The sequence below is a fragment of the Crocodylus porosus genome, unplaced genomic scaffold (assembly GCF_001723895.1).
Source record: "Crocodylus porosus isolate Cpor-Errol unplaced genomic scaffold, CroPor_comp1, whole genome shotgun sequence".
NCBI lineage: Eukaryota > Metazoa > Chordata > Crocodylia > Crocodylidae > Crocodylus > Crocodylus porosus.
The window spans coordinates 61,118,891-61,131,875 of NW_017728943.1; the positions used below are offsets into that span (position 1 = coordinate 61,118,891).

General features: G+C 46.4%; 1 protein-coding gene across 4 annotated transcripts in view; it reads left to right on the forward strand.

The window, feature by feature from the left end:
- The window catches only part of TRAF5 (TNF receptor associated factor 5), a 53,165-nt gene that overhangs the window by 4,870 nt on the left and 35,310 nt on the right, over positions 1 to 12,985 (forward strand). The window contains exon 1 of one of the 4 annotated variants that reach the window (XM_019549437.1): positions 6,589 to 6,605. The exons of the other annotated variants lie outside the window; for them this stretch is intronic. The gene's annotated coding sequence lies outside the window, so the exon portion shown is untranslated. Of the gene's footprint in view, positions 1 to 6,588; positions 6,606 to 12,985 lie in introns of those variants that run through there. 4 annotated transcript variants of the gene reach the window in all.

The window sequence follows — 12,985 nt, forward strand, 5'->3', positions numbered from 1 at the left end:
TTTTTTTTTTTTATTATTATTATTATTATTATTATTTTTAAGAGTAAAACTAAGAGGCTTTGGTGAGAACAATCTCAGTGAAGTACAAGGGGCTGAAACCAGACTTAGAAAGGATTTAGGAAGCAGTGTAGATCTTTCTATCTTGGCTTAACAATGTATTTTAAAAATAGACAAGTAGAAGCAGAGGAGGTATCCAATGAGTAAAGTGCAGAACTAGGAGTCAGATCCTGATCCTTTTACCAGTTTTACCATATAGAGAGGGGCAAATGGAGATTTACAGATCCTTCAGCCTTCCTGAGTACCTCTCTACTTTGCTTTTAGACACAGCTTTTCTGTAGGGGCTAGTTCCATGGCTGCTTCAACTCTCACATTTGGTTACCCTGCCCTGTTCTTTTCCGTGGCCTCTGTTGAGTCCAAATCAACTTAAACTCCTTCTAGTGAATTGTTGTGACCAGTGAAAATTTCAGTGACGTAGGGCAGCCCTTTAAAAAAAGCCAGCATTTATTAGACACCTGGAATACAATGTGCTAAGGCTTAGCATGGCTATGTTATTCTAAACTCAGAAATGTTCCTAGTTAGCAGCACCATATGTTCTGCTTTCCCAAAATGGTTCATCTCCTCCATTTTCTGTATCCTGGAGGATCTTTATCCTGGGCTGTAAAAATAAGTGTCTTCATTCTTGATCCTTTTGTTCCAGACTGTTTAAGTACTGCTCCTTCACAGTTAATGTTCACAAGTTGGCTCTTGTATTGTTTTCTCCCCATGGTATGGCATCTGTGTTCCATTCAGTTTCTGACAGCACATTTGTACTAGCCCAGACAGCAGTGTGCTATTCATTCATGTTTTGATCCCCTCTCAGCCTAAAGAAGAATTTTACCCTCAGTGAGAAGCAGTACTCAGGAAGGTGAGGAAACAGAGTTATGAATGAGCTTCATAAAAATACAAATAATCTTGCAAAACTCCAAGTACTCACTTTATGCACCCTAAACTACAATGGTTTCATTTGGAACTGCTTATAGTGTGTACAGATGAGCTTGTGTTTAAAACTCTGCAGGATTAGAGCCATAGAAAATTGCCTTCTCAATGTGTAGCATGGCAGTCACACTTTCCTTACAAGGTTCCTTAGATTACATTCAGTAGTTGTAGATTGCATTGAGTCTATTTCATAAAAGGTGGTGTCGGAATCCAAGAATTTTTTTTTATTATCCCAAACCCCGTATTAACTTAATAAGCTACAAACAGACACACATAAACCACAAGAACAGTCTACAAATCAGTTTTACTGACTGTCGCCATGGTGAAATATACACCCAGAATCCCCAGAGCCTAAGAGCTTGACCAGGAGTTCACCCAGGAACTGGCTGAGGCTGCATGCTCCATGATTGTGGTTGTCAGGGGTGACTTTAACTACCCAGACATCTCGTGGGAGGATCACTCAGCAAAATCTGAGTGGTCACAAAACTTCCTATTGTGTATGGATGACCTCTTCCTGACCCAAGAAGTCTACGGGCCAGCGAGAGGTAAAGTGCTGCTCGACCTGCTACTGGCAACTGGAGTTGACCTAATTGGCAACCCAGCGATCGATGGGAAGCTGGGTGACTGACCACGAGCTGATCACCTTCACCATCCAGCATAAAGCTTGCAAGTCAGTCAGCAACGCTGAAGTCCTTGACTTCAGGAAAGCTGACTTTGACAAGCTCAGGAGGCTTGTCAGTGAGGCCCTAAGGGACCACAGCCCCAGTGGGAGGGGAGTTCAGGAAGCGTGGTTGCTCCTCAAAGGAGCCATCTTCAGTGCACAAGCTAATTCTATTCCGACTTGGAGGAAAGGCTGCAAGAGGGCACAGCAGCACCCCTGGCTCTCCAGGGATCTAGCAGACCTCCTGAGGCTAAAAAGAAAGGGCTACAAAGGATGGAGGGCAGGATTCACCTCCAAGGAGGAATATTCTGTACTGGTCTGGTCCTGCAGGGAGCAAACCAGGAAGACCAAGGCTGCAACTGAACTCCAACTAGCTTCGAGTATCAAGAACAATAAAAAGTCCTTTTTCAGATATGTGGGGAGCCAGAGGAAAAGCAAGGACAGCATTGGAGCCCTGCTAAATCAGATGGGACAACTGATGCCCAGGAAAAAGCCAACCTATTAAATGGGTACTTTGCATCGGTCTCTCATCAGTCCCATGGGACGCCCATGCCCACTGTGGGACAGGGAGGTCTGGGTGAGGATGATCCCCTGCCCTCCATCAATGCTGACCTTGTGAAGGAACACCTTGACAGGCTGGATACTTTCAAGTCAGCTGGCTCTGACAATCTACACCCCCAGGTACTCAAGCAGCTGGCTAGCATCATAGCCCAGCCCCTGGCATGGATCTTCGAGAGCTCCTGGTGCTCTGGTGAAGTGTCCAAAGACTGGAAGAAGGCCAGCGTGGTGCCTATCTTCAAGAAAGGGAGGAAAGTGGATCCAGCAAATTACAGGCCCATCTGCCTGACCTCTATCCAGGGGAAGTTTTAGAAGCTTATTAAAGAGGCCATCCTTAATGGACTGGCCAACGCCAACATCCTGAGGGATAGCCAGCATGGGTTTGTTGCGGGTAGGTCTTGCTTGACCAATCTCATTTCCTTCTATGACCAGGTGACCTATCACCTGAACAAGGGAGAAGAGATTGATGTCATAGATCTTGACTTCAGAAAAGCCTTCCATCTGGTATCCCATGATCACCTCTTGGCAAAACTGGCCAACTGTGGCCTTGGGTCCACCACAATCCGCTGGCTGGGAAATTGGCTCCGTGGTTGGACCCAGAGGGTGGTAATAGACGGAAGTCATTTGTCACGGTGCCCTGTGACCTGTGGGATCCCCCAAGGCTCTGTCCTTGGACCCATATTGGTCAACATCTTCATTAATGATGTGGACATTGGAGTTAGAAGTGGACTGGCCAAGTTCGCCGATGACACCAAACTCTGGGGCGAGGCATCCACCCCGGAAGACAGGCAGGAGATCCAGGCTGACTTGGACAGGCTCAGGAAATGAGCTGACAAGAACCTGATGGTGTTTAACACCAAAAAATGCAAGTTTTTCCAGCTTGGGAGGAAAAACCTGCAGCATCCTTACAGGCTCAGTAGTGCTATGCTAACTAGCGCTACAGACGGGAGGGACTTGGGGATCAGGACTGACCACAAGATGAACATGAGCCTGCAGTGTGATGCTGCAGCCAATAAAGCGAGCAAAACGCTGGTGTGCTCCTGTAGATGGTTCTCAAGCAAATCCCAGGACATCATTCTCCTCTTGTACTCGGCCTTGGTGAGGCTGCAGCTGGAGTACTGCATCCAGTTTTGGACTCCACAATTCCAAAAGGATGTGGAGAAGCTTGAGAGAGTCCAGAGGAGAGCCACGCATATGATCAGAGGTCAGGAAAACAGACCTTACGAAGACAGGCTGAGAGCCATGGGGCTCTTTAGCCTGGAAAAGCACAGACTCAGAGGTGATCTGATGGCCACATGTATGTTTATCAGGGGTGATCACCAGGATCTGGGGGAACGATTGTTCACCAGAGCGCCCCAAGGAATGATGAGCTCAAATGGTTATGAACTACTGCAAGACCGTTTCAGGCTGGATATAAGGAAGAATTGCTTTACTGTCCAAGCCCCCAAGGTCTGGAATAGCCTGCCATCAGAGGTGGTTCAAGCACATACACTGAACACCCTCAAGACAAATTTGGATGCTTATCTTGCTGGGTTCCCCAGCTGACTTCCTGCCCCTTGGGCAGGGGGCTGGACTCAATGATCTTCCGAGATCCCTTCCAGCCCTAATGTCTATGAGTCTGAGTCATCTTTCAGTTGCATTGTATTCTCAGCCTTGTCTGTTCTGGGGCCATATGCTGGCTGCAAATATAAACTTATCCCCATAAGTCACGCCGTCTGGAATTGTACATCCAAACCCAGAACATGGCCCTTAATGGATATTAAAGAAAAATATTGCAGTCTGTCTTGATAGTGTTCTGTAGTGAAACAGAGTTGTCACACAACAGTTACTTAAGTAAGAAATTCAGTGGAAGAACTGTAAATACGGGTTAGTTGGCATTGTCTGCAAGATCTACTTTGTTAATCTCGCTCATGACCATTGGCCTTGGCTTCTGTGTTGTAGCAGTTCTCCTCACTCAAGGGCTGCTAAGCAAGACTCCTAAGGGAGTTTATCGTGGCTGTGGTAAAGGATGATCATTGGGACTTCTCACAATCGAAGCAAGAGTTTAGCAGATTTCTTCCTGAAACCCTGGAAGGCAGAGCTGATTAGGCTACTGAGGCTAAACTTAAGGTCTTCTACAGCATAAACCTGTAATGTTGCCATCTTTGCTCTTACAGGGGTGTCAGACTCTTCCCCAGGCTGGATTTGGACCATATGGGCTCCTCCCAGGCCAGATCCTTGGGGCTGCATTCAGTTGGCAATGTGTGTCCAGGCTGGGTGGTAGAATGGGGCCAGGGATGTGTAGCTGCATGGAGCTGTGTTTGTGCAGTGTGAAATTGGGAGCATGCATCCCCAGGAGCCAGCAGCACCCCTGTCTACCTTGCACAAATGTGGCTCTTGGCAGCTGTGCATCCGTGGCATTGCTGACCAGCCAAAGCTCCGTGCCACTGGGCAGCAGCACAGAGCCAGGGATACGTGGCTGAACACCCCTGGCTCTGTGCTGTTGCCCAGCAAGTTGTAACTGGGGTCAGTAGGGGTGTGTGACAGTGGAGCTAGCTGAGGGGCAGTGCATTTGCGGTAGCCTGCTGGACTGTTGGGTCAGATTCAGTAGTTCCACAGGCTGAATCTGGCTCCCAGATCATGTGTCCAACACCCCTGTTCCATAGGCTGTGGAGCAGGACTTCTTTCCTCATGGGACTGCCCTGCTGCTCAACCACATTGCTTGGGCTAGATTTGGCTCGATTCGAGAGCCGAATCTCCGAATCCAAATTGAATCAGGAGACCAATTAAAAGTTCTGAATCGATTTGAAGCATCTGAATCGATTCGGAAAAGATTCAGCAATTTGGCCGCAGATTAAACAGGCAGCTGACACAGTTGTCTCCAGCTGGTAAGTCTGTTGGGGTTGGGGGAGGGCAGAGGGAAGGGGCATGGGGGAGGTAGACATTGGGGCTGGGGCTGGGACAAGCTGCCCAGCCAAGGCGGGGGGACACAGGATGTGGGTGCGGCAGCACTCAGAGTGGGGGCTCTGCCCTGCTGCTGTTTGGCTAGCTGGGGTGGGGATGGGATGTGAGTACGGCTCAGTCTGGGCAGAAGGGAGAAAGCCCCCGCTCCCAGTGCTGCCACCCCCACATTCCACGCCCTCTCCTGCTGGCTGGCAAGCAGAGGCAGGGCAGAGCCCCCATTCCCAGTGCTGATATGGTTGTGGCACTGCTGGAAGTGGGGGGCTATGTCCTGCTGCTGTCCAGAGCAAGCTGCTTCTGCATTGCATTTCCTCCCCACCCCGCACCTGCTGGACAAGCAGCAGCAGGGTGTAGGCCCCACTCCCAGCACTGCCACACCCACATCGGTGCTGGGAGCGGGGACTCTGTGCTGCTGCTGCTGCTTGCTCACTTCAGCCTAGAGTGGGCTCTGCCTGCATCCCGCCCCCAACCCCAGCTGGGCAAGCAGCAGCAGGACAGAGCCCCCTGCTCCAAACACTGCCGCGCCTGCATCTCGTGCCTCTCCACTCCCCTCCCCAAGTAACATGCCCCCCACCCCAGCTGGGCAGTTTGTCCCAGCCCATCTCTTCCCTCCCTCCCCCAACCCCAACAGATTTACCAGCTGGAGGCAGCTGTGTCAGCTGCCTGTTTAGTCTGTGGCCGTATTTTCAAAGCAGCACCAAACCTTTCAGATCTGATTCTGCTGAATCAAATTGGAACAGTGATTCAAACCTCCAAATCGAATCACTGTCCTGTGAATTGACCGCATCCAAATCCAAAGTGAATACTTGCTGCTTCGCAAAGGCCTAATAAATAGGTAGCTTGTATTCCCTGTGATGATACCAAAATTATTCACCCCTGGAGTAGGGAGGAGTTGTCTCACACTATCTTTATGGTTTAGTAAGAAAGCAAATTTAACATTTCTCCATTCATACTCTGTAGTTTTTAATGTCACCCATTAGGTTTTCTGTCTGAGAAATAGTTTTTAAAACCAGTGCTCTTTTCCCTTTATTTTAAGAGAAGACAGTTTGTAGCGTTGCCCCTGCTACCAGTAGTGATCTCAAATGAATACTAAAGAAAATGCTTGTCCTCTAACTTTTGATGACCACTAATGCCAAATGTAGTGGCTGAAAAAAGGTGTGTTCATGTGCCATTGGACTTAGTAGTATAACTGAATAAAATGCAAAAATCTCATGAACTAGGGGTGTGGGATTGGGAAGAGTGTATTAGCTGAAGAACCAATAGTAGTGTAAAGCATGGTTGTCTAAGTGGCAGCCTGCAAGGGGTTAATTTGTGGCCCCTGGGGTCCCACCCAGCTGCCACTGCAGGCTTCCCCTCCTCTGACTTCTACTTCCTGCTCCTGCCCTAGGGAGCAATATGGTGTGGCGCAGCACAGCTTGTAGTGCTGAGAGAGCTCATAGCCCATGGAACCTGTGCAGCTGGAGAACTGAGGGTGAGGCTGGGGCACGCTGTGAAGCAAAGCGGGCACCCATGTTTGCAGTGCAGGAGGGGGCTGCTCATGCAATGCTGGTGGAGAAGGAAGATTGCTGCATGCTACTGCCACTTGCCCTGTGGGGTGCGTTGCCCCTGGCCCCATTAAAGTTGAACAGCTCTGTAGTGGAGCATGGGTGGGTTCCAAATACGATGTGCTGCAGTGAATTAGGAAAGCTGAATTTTACTTTACTGTAATAATTCAGGGAAATAAACTGAATTCATTTGGAGTATTCTGCTTATATGTTGTTTAAATAATGCATTTGGACTAAGTCAAATTGCCAAGAGTGGTAAAAATTTAAAGAAAAAATTATTTCCTGCCTTGCACTAGATGGTGACAAACAAATCAGTGGAAGCCTTTTATAGTAACCCTAGGGAATTATTAAAAGGCAGATTATAGTAGTCTATCAGGAAGACCACCAACCCTCCAAAATATGCAACTGTCAAGCCATTTGTTTGCAAAAGTAAGGCTTGCCTTTGGCTTTGATACTATTTGGGAGGGGTGGGGGAGAGGAGAGAGAGATGAAACTAAAATCTGGGTGGTTTTTTCCTTCCCTGTCTCTTTATTTCCTGCTTTTGTATTTGTGACTCTTTTTTTCCTCCTTTCCTGCCACCTTTCTTTCTGCTCTCTCTCAATATCCCTTTTCTGTCTGTTTTCTCACTTGTCTTCATCCCCTTCCTGTTTACTTGAAAAAATAAGCTTCCCCCAGTCTGAGCCATTTCCTTCCTCTGTTCTCTCTCAGGGTCTTCAAGACTCTGGTAGTTGCAGAAGAAATTGAATGGTATACTTGAACAATAGCATGACTTGGGGGCGTTAGACTCATTTGCCAAGTTAAATTGACTAAAACCAGGATCCTGGTCCTACTCAACTTCTCCATTTGGGGCTTTCCCCAAAGGTTCCCAGAAGCAACTGAAGTTTCTTCAGGGCTTTGAGGAAAACCTAATTGTGTCACTTTTGAATGAAACTAACTAGGATGATTGCTTCCTTCTACGTCTGCCAGTTTCATGGAAGGCCACATAAAGGCACTTGTTCTGATTTTGAGCAGTGCAGATATACAGTAAAATCCCTGTTTTCCAGCATTCTACTAGCCAGCATGCTCTACTGACTGCCACCACGCTGCTGTTGCCATGCCACCATCATCCACCACTTCGCACTGCTGCTGCCACTGCCATGTACAACCACCCCGTGCTGCCACCTTTATCCATCACCCTGCGCCATCACTGCTATCCACCAGCCGTGCCGCCGCAGTGTGCAAGCCCCACCTCCAACTCCAGTATTTTTAGATAACCAGCATTTTTACATTACCAGCACCTGGCATTCCCCGCTCATGCTGGATAATGGAGATTTTACTGTAGTTATGAAGCCTGTAGCTCAGTGAGGATGCATCCTAATAGTAGTAAAGGTCCTGATCAAGGACCAATCAAGGTCCTGATCCTACAAAACCCTACCCACACAAGTTAGCTTGGGCCAGTGATTCTCAAGCAGGTGATGCAGCACCCCAGAGTGCCATGAGATCCTTTTAAGGGTGCCAAGGGATGCTGCACAATATGGGCCTGTTATGTGTGTAAACCCCTACAAAACCCCTTATGTTTTGCAAGATAAATGCAGAGCTTTCAAATCAGAAATAATATGAAAACCATTTTGACCTGTAGTGTTTTTTTCTGAGTTGTTTAAAATGGAAGAATTGCTCAATTATTTTTCTGTAGTCAAAAAAATGAGTGAAAGCTAAGAGCTGGTACTTTCTGAGCAATGCCTTGAGTCTAAAAGGGTTGAGAACCACTGCTTTAGGACATGTCTGTATGTAAGATATGTGTTGGCTTAACTGCCTAAGTGAAGAGAGGCCTGCATTCAACTCTGTGGCATTTTTCTGTCTACTTATGGGAATTTCTGATTGCTACATCCAATCAGTTCCAGAATTTCAGAGAACATGCATGTGCCTGGTGTGATTACTTGGTGGGAAGGAAGTGAGAGAGAATGAGAGATGCTTTGGAAATGAGTTGACTCTATTGACAGACTCCAAGGATGAATTATGTTCCACATTTCTTCATAGGTTGTAAGATGTGAAGAACCTACTTACATACCACACACAGTCTCTCCCTCTTCCACCCTGCCTGCCCCCCCCTCCTCCCCCCCCCAGTCAAAACCTACCAAAATCAGGGTAGGTGTTTTAGGTGAGGAAGCTAATTTCCACACTGGAATGGAGGCGTGAGGATGCTAGGATGGCTGCCAGGGGCTGTTTCCTTCTAGGCCAGTGGTTTTCAATGCGTGGTGTCTGCAAACTATGTCTAAGGGGTCTGCAAAAGGTTACTGTGATTGATCAAAAGTATGTGAATACACATACATACCATTCAAATGGGTCCACACCTCCATTCAAAATTTCCAAAGGGGTCTGCAACTCCGTTCAAAATTTATAGGGGTCTGCAAGTGAAAAAAGGCTGAAAACCTCTGGTCTTGGTGCACAGAAGGGGGATGGGGTCTGCTGCTTAGCCAAAAGCAGCTGCCAATTTGGCAGCAACTTTGAGAGGGTTATATCTCTAGGTTTTGGCTGAGCAGGAAAGGGAGGATGAGTGATGCTAACAGGCAGGCTCTACTCCTATTCTATGCCACTAAAATTCAGCCATGACTGGAAAAAATCTTTTCCCCCACTTTACTCTGCCTTCCCAAAACATGTGGGCATGTGGTATGCAAGAAAATATATACTTAATCTTAAATGAGCAGAAGTCCTGTAAATTAAATAGATCGGTGCTGGTGGAAGGATGGATTGATGTAGGATATGTAAAATGACAGATTCTAAAAAGATTTGGCATCTGAGGCAAGACTTAGGTTTATTTTAGGGCCTGAGTCAGAAACCGTGAGCCAAAAATCCCCTACTGGGTATGTCCAGAACTGCCGCAGCCTAAGCACTTAGTCACTCTTAGCACTCGCTCCTGTCTAAACTACGTTGGGATACTGATTGTCACTTCACTGATGGGTCTAGTCTTAGTGGTGTGCTGAGCACACCAGATACATGCTGACAGGATGGTGGTGCGCGCACAGTTCAAGAGGAGGAGGGAGCATACACATTTAATATAACAAGCTCCTGGCTAAAGCACTTGGCTAGGATGTATGAGGCCTGGATTCAGCTCCCTCCTAGGCTGGTCTTTGCTTTCAGGATTATTTCTGGGTTTAATCCATTGAATGTCTAATGGATAAAGTAGGAGTGCACCAATAGAGATTTGGGGCCGATATGGATAGCCAGTTTTTAAGGAGACATATCAGCCGATACTGATCCGATTTTCTGATACCAGCCCAGCAGCTTGGAAAGCCGTATGCAACTGGTAAGTCTGGTGTGGTGGAAGGGATTGTGGGGGCAGATCACGGGGGGCAGATCACGACCCGCGTGGTGAGGGAGGAGTGGAGCTGGGGCAGGGGCAAGCACTGCCCATCTGGGCTTAAACGAGAATGAAAAGTCCTGCTTAAATCAAAAACAGAAAATTTAGGGTGTTTGCACACTAAGTTTAAACCAGGATAGGATTCATAAATTGATCCAGTGCAACTTTCTTGTGCAGCTTGGTCCACCTGCGTCACTCAGTTTGCGTCAGTATCTGCAGGACTGCGCCCTGGGTTTTGTTGACCTCTTCACACCTGCCAGTGCTCCTTTCTGACATTTGCTTCTCACATCAGCCATAGCTCCCCTGAAAGTGGTATCAGCAGTATATCCCTGGGGTACAAAAATATAGGGAGGGTTGTTTTTCCTCCCCCAACCACCACCTTATATTTCTTCAAAGAAAATACATAGTGTGTAGGGTTGCATAATTTCAGTCACTGCAGCATCAGTTTTGTGGGGAAATACTCTTAACTGCCTTGACTATGGTCCTAACCTTTTTCTATTTGTTTTGTTTGTAGAAGTGATCTTTGCAACGCTAAAAGTCTGGGGGATTTCCACTCTGCCTTTTTAAACTGATAGGGTTGTTTTAACCACATACTGTCTCTTTCTCAGTTCAGAAACAGCTACAGTTTTCAGGTACAGCTCTATCACAATACATTTCGCAATTGTTGACAATAGACTAGTAATGGCACTTGTAATATTTACCATCCTCAAAGTGCACTTTAAATGTTATTTAAACGTCAGGTTTAAGGTCATTGGATTTGTGGATTTTAATTTGTGGATTTGTTAGGGTAAACGTTTAAGAAACAGAAGGATGTTGAGACTGGTTCTGTAATCGGTCATACGACTCCAGGAATAAACATGCATGTTTTAAGTGGTTCTTAGTCTGATGTGAATCCTCTTCATAGATTTCATAGACAGTAGGCACCTTGCAGGGGACTGGACTCAATGATCTTACAGAAAGCTGTGTTTTTGCCAGAGGAGGTACTAAGGTATCCAGACATTGGCTTTTTCATTTTACAAGTATTTACAGAAAAGATGAGTCTTAATGATTCACCAAATTATAGCTTGAATCAGAGAGGCTTTACCTTATTAGTGTTTACTTCAGTAAAGTTAGTGTTGTACAATACACACATGAGATGCTGCTGGCAGAGAATTAGTGCTTTAATGAGTGGCTAGATTATTAAGTACTAAATGTAGCACCAATTTTAAGTGGGTCCTCAATACTTACCTTTTGGGATAGTTACAGTTCTTTTTACATGTTAAAGGCAAAACTGCCTTGCAGCAGCTAAATCAAGCATTTTTAAGACTCATGCTTCCTTCATTATTGTGTAATGATAAAGCAATGATCAGCTCTGCTGTGAAGAACATCTTGTACACTAGAAACTTGCTAATTAGTGATTGGGAGACCCACAGCAAATTAGTGAATGTTGCATATTAGCATATCAGCAGAAATCCACACAGTCAAAGCTGTTGCAGCACAAAATGTACTTCATTAGGGTTTTTTAGATGTCTTTGTTTTAATTATTTATAATACTAAATATATAATGTGCTATCATGTGCTTTGTAAAAATAATGAAGCTTTAAGGTCTGTTGGGGCTATATGTATCCCAGGACTTGCCTTTGCTAAGATGTAGAGCGGGACTGCTGAGTCTTAATGAAAACTTGTGCTTGGAGATTAGCAATGGTTGAGTAGAAAAGTTTCACTGTGCACTTGCAATGAGGCACCAGTTGGATTGAGGCTGGATAAAAATCAGTTGTTTACCAAACAAATTAAATTTGTTTTTGCTCTCCTATGCAGTAGTATTCCCTGTGGATCTCCAGGCACATATCTAGTCAGGAATTACTGCTGTTAGAAGTACTATCTTCTGGTTACCAACCTTGACTACTGTTGTGTGGCTAAGGGATTAGACCTATGGCAGCAGAACAGCTTGTGAAGAGCTGTACTGCTAGGTGGAATGGGAAAAATACCTTCATATAGGTGGCTCTTCCTCTATACAGTGAAGGCTTTTTTTCTTATTGATTTTTGAGGATTGGGAAGTTTATTAATTAGCAGGGATCCTGTTTTTTTTTTCCTGCTGAAAAATCCCAAATTCTCTGATTTTATTTATTTATTTTTTATTTTTTTTAAACCTCAAATCCATGTTTTTCCATGATTAAAATGAAACGTTATATATCTATATATATAGAGATATAGATAGGGGGTATGTATGTGTATTTATAGGAGAGTGTGTGTATGTGTGTGTATATATATATGGGGTATATGTGTGTGTGTGTGTGTGTGTGTGAACACAATGTTTTATTGATATATTTACAAATTTAAAGCAATTTGGACGCCTACCAGTGCCTGAATCGTTATAATAAAATAAATTCTAAATACCTGTATATTTTGGCGTTTGATTTCAGGGGGTTTTATCATGGAAAATCAGAGCTTCCTCTGCCCCCTTCACTTACCAGTACATGGTTCCAGCTGCAGCTGTCCCCCAGTTGCTTTGTGATGCTGAGCAGCCCTGTTATGTCAGTGCTGTGGCCCCTGCCTGATCCACAGTCCATGCTGGTGCCCCTCACTCCCAACCCACAGTACGTGCCCCCCAGCCCAAAGCCATAGCACCCTGGCCCTGCCAGTACCCCTCACTCCTGACCTGTCTCCTGCCCCCCACCCCATCCCAGTGCCCCTCACTCCCACCCCACAACTGCTGTTCACTCCCAGCCTACAGCCCCTCCTCTTCTGGTGTCCCTCACTCCCGACTCCCCCTGCACCCCCCAGCCCTGCCGGAGGGAGCCCCTAGCTGCCCTCTGCTTTGCACAGACTCTCAGGATGGTGGTCTGCAGGGAAAAAACAGGGATGGCCTCCAGCATGCCAGGTGGCCTGGCTGCAGTTCTCCCTGGCCCCTGGTAGCGTCTCCCAGCCACCCCACCCCTGCAAGCACAGGCACTGGCACTGCCGGTCTGGCCGCAGTTCCCTGCCACCCCC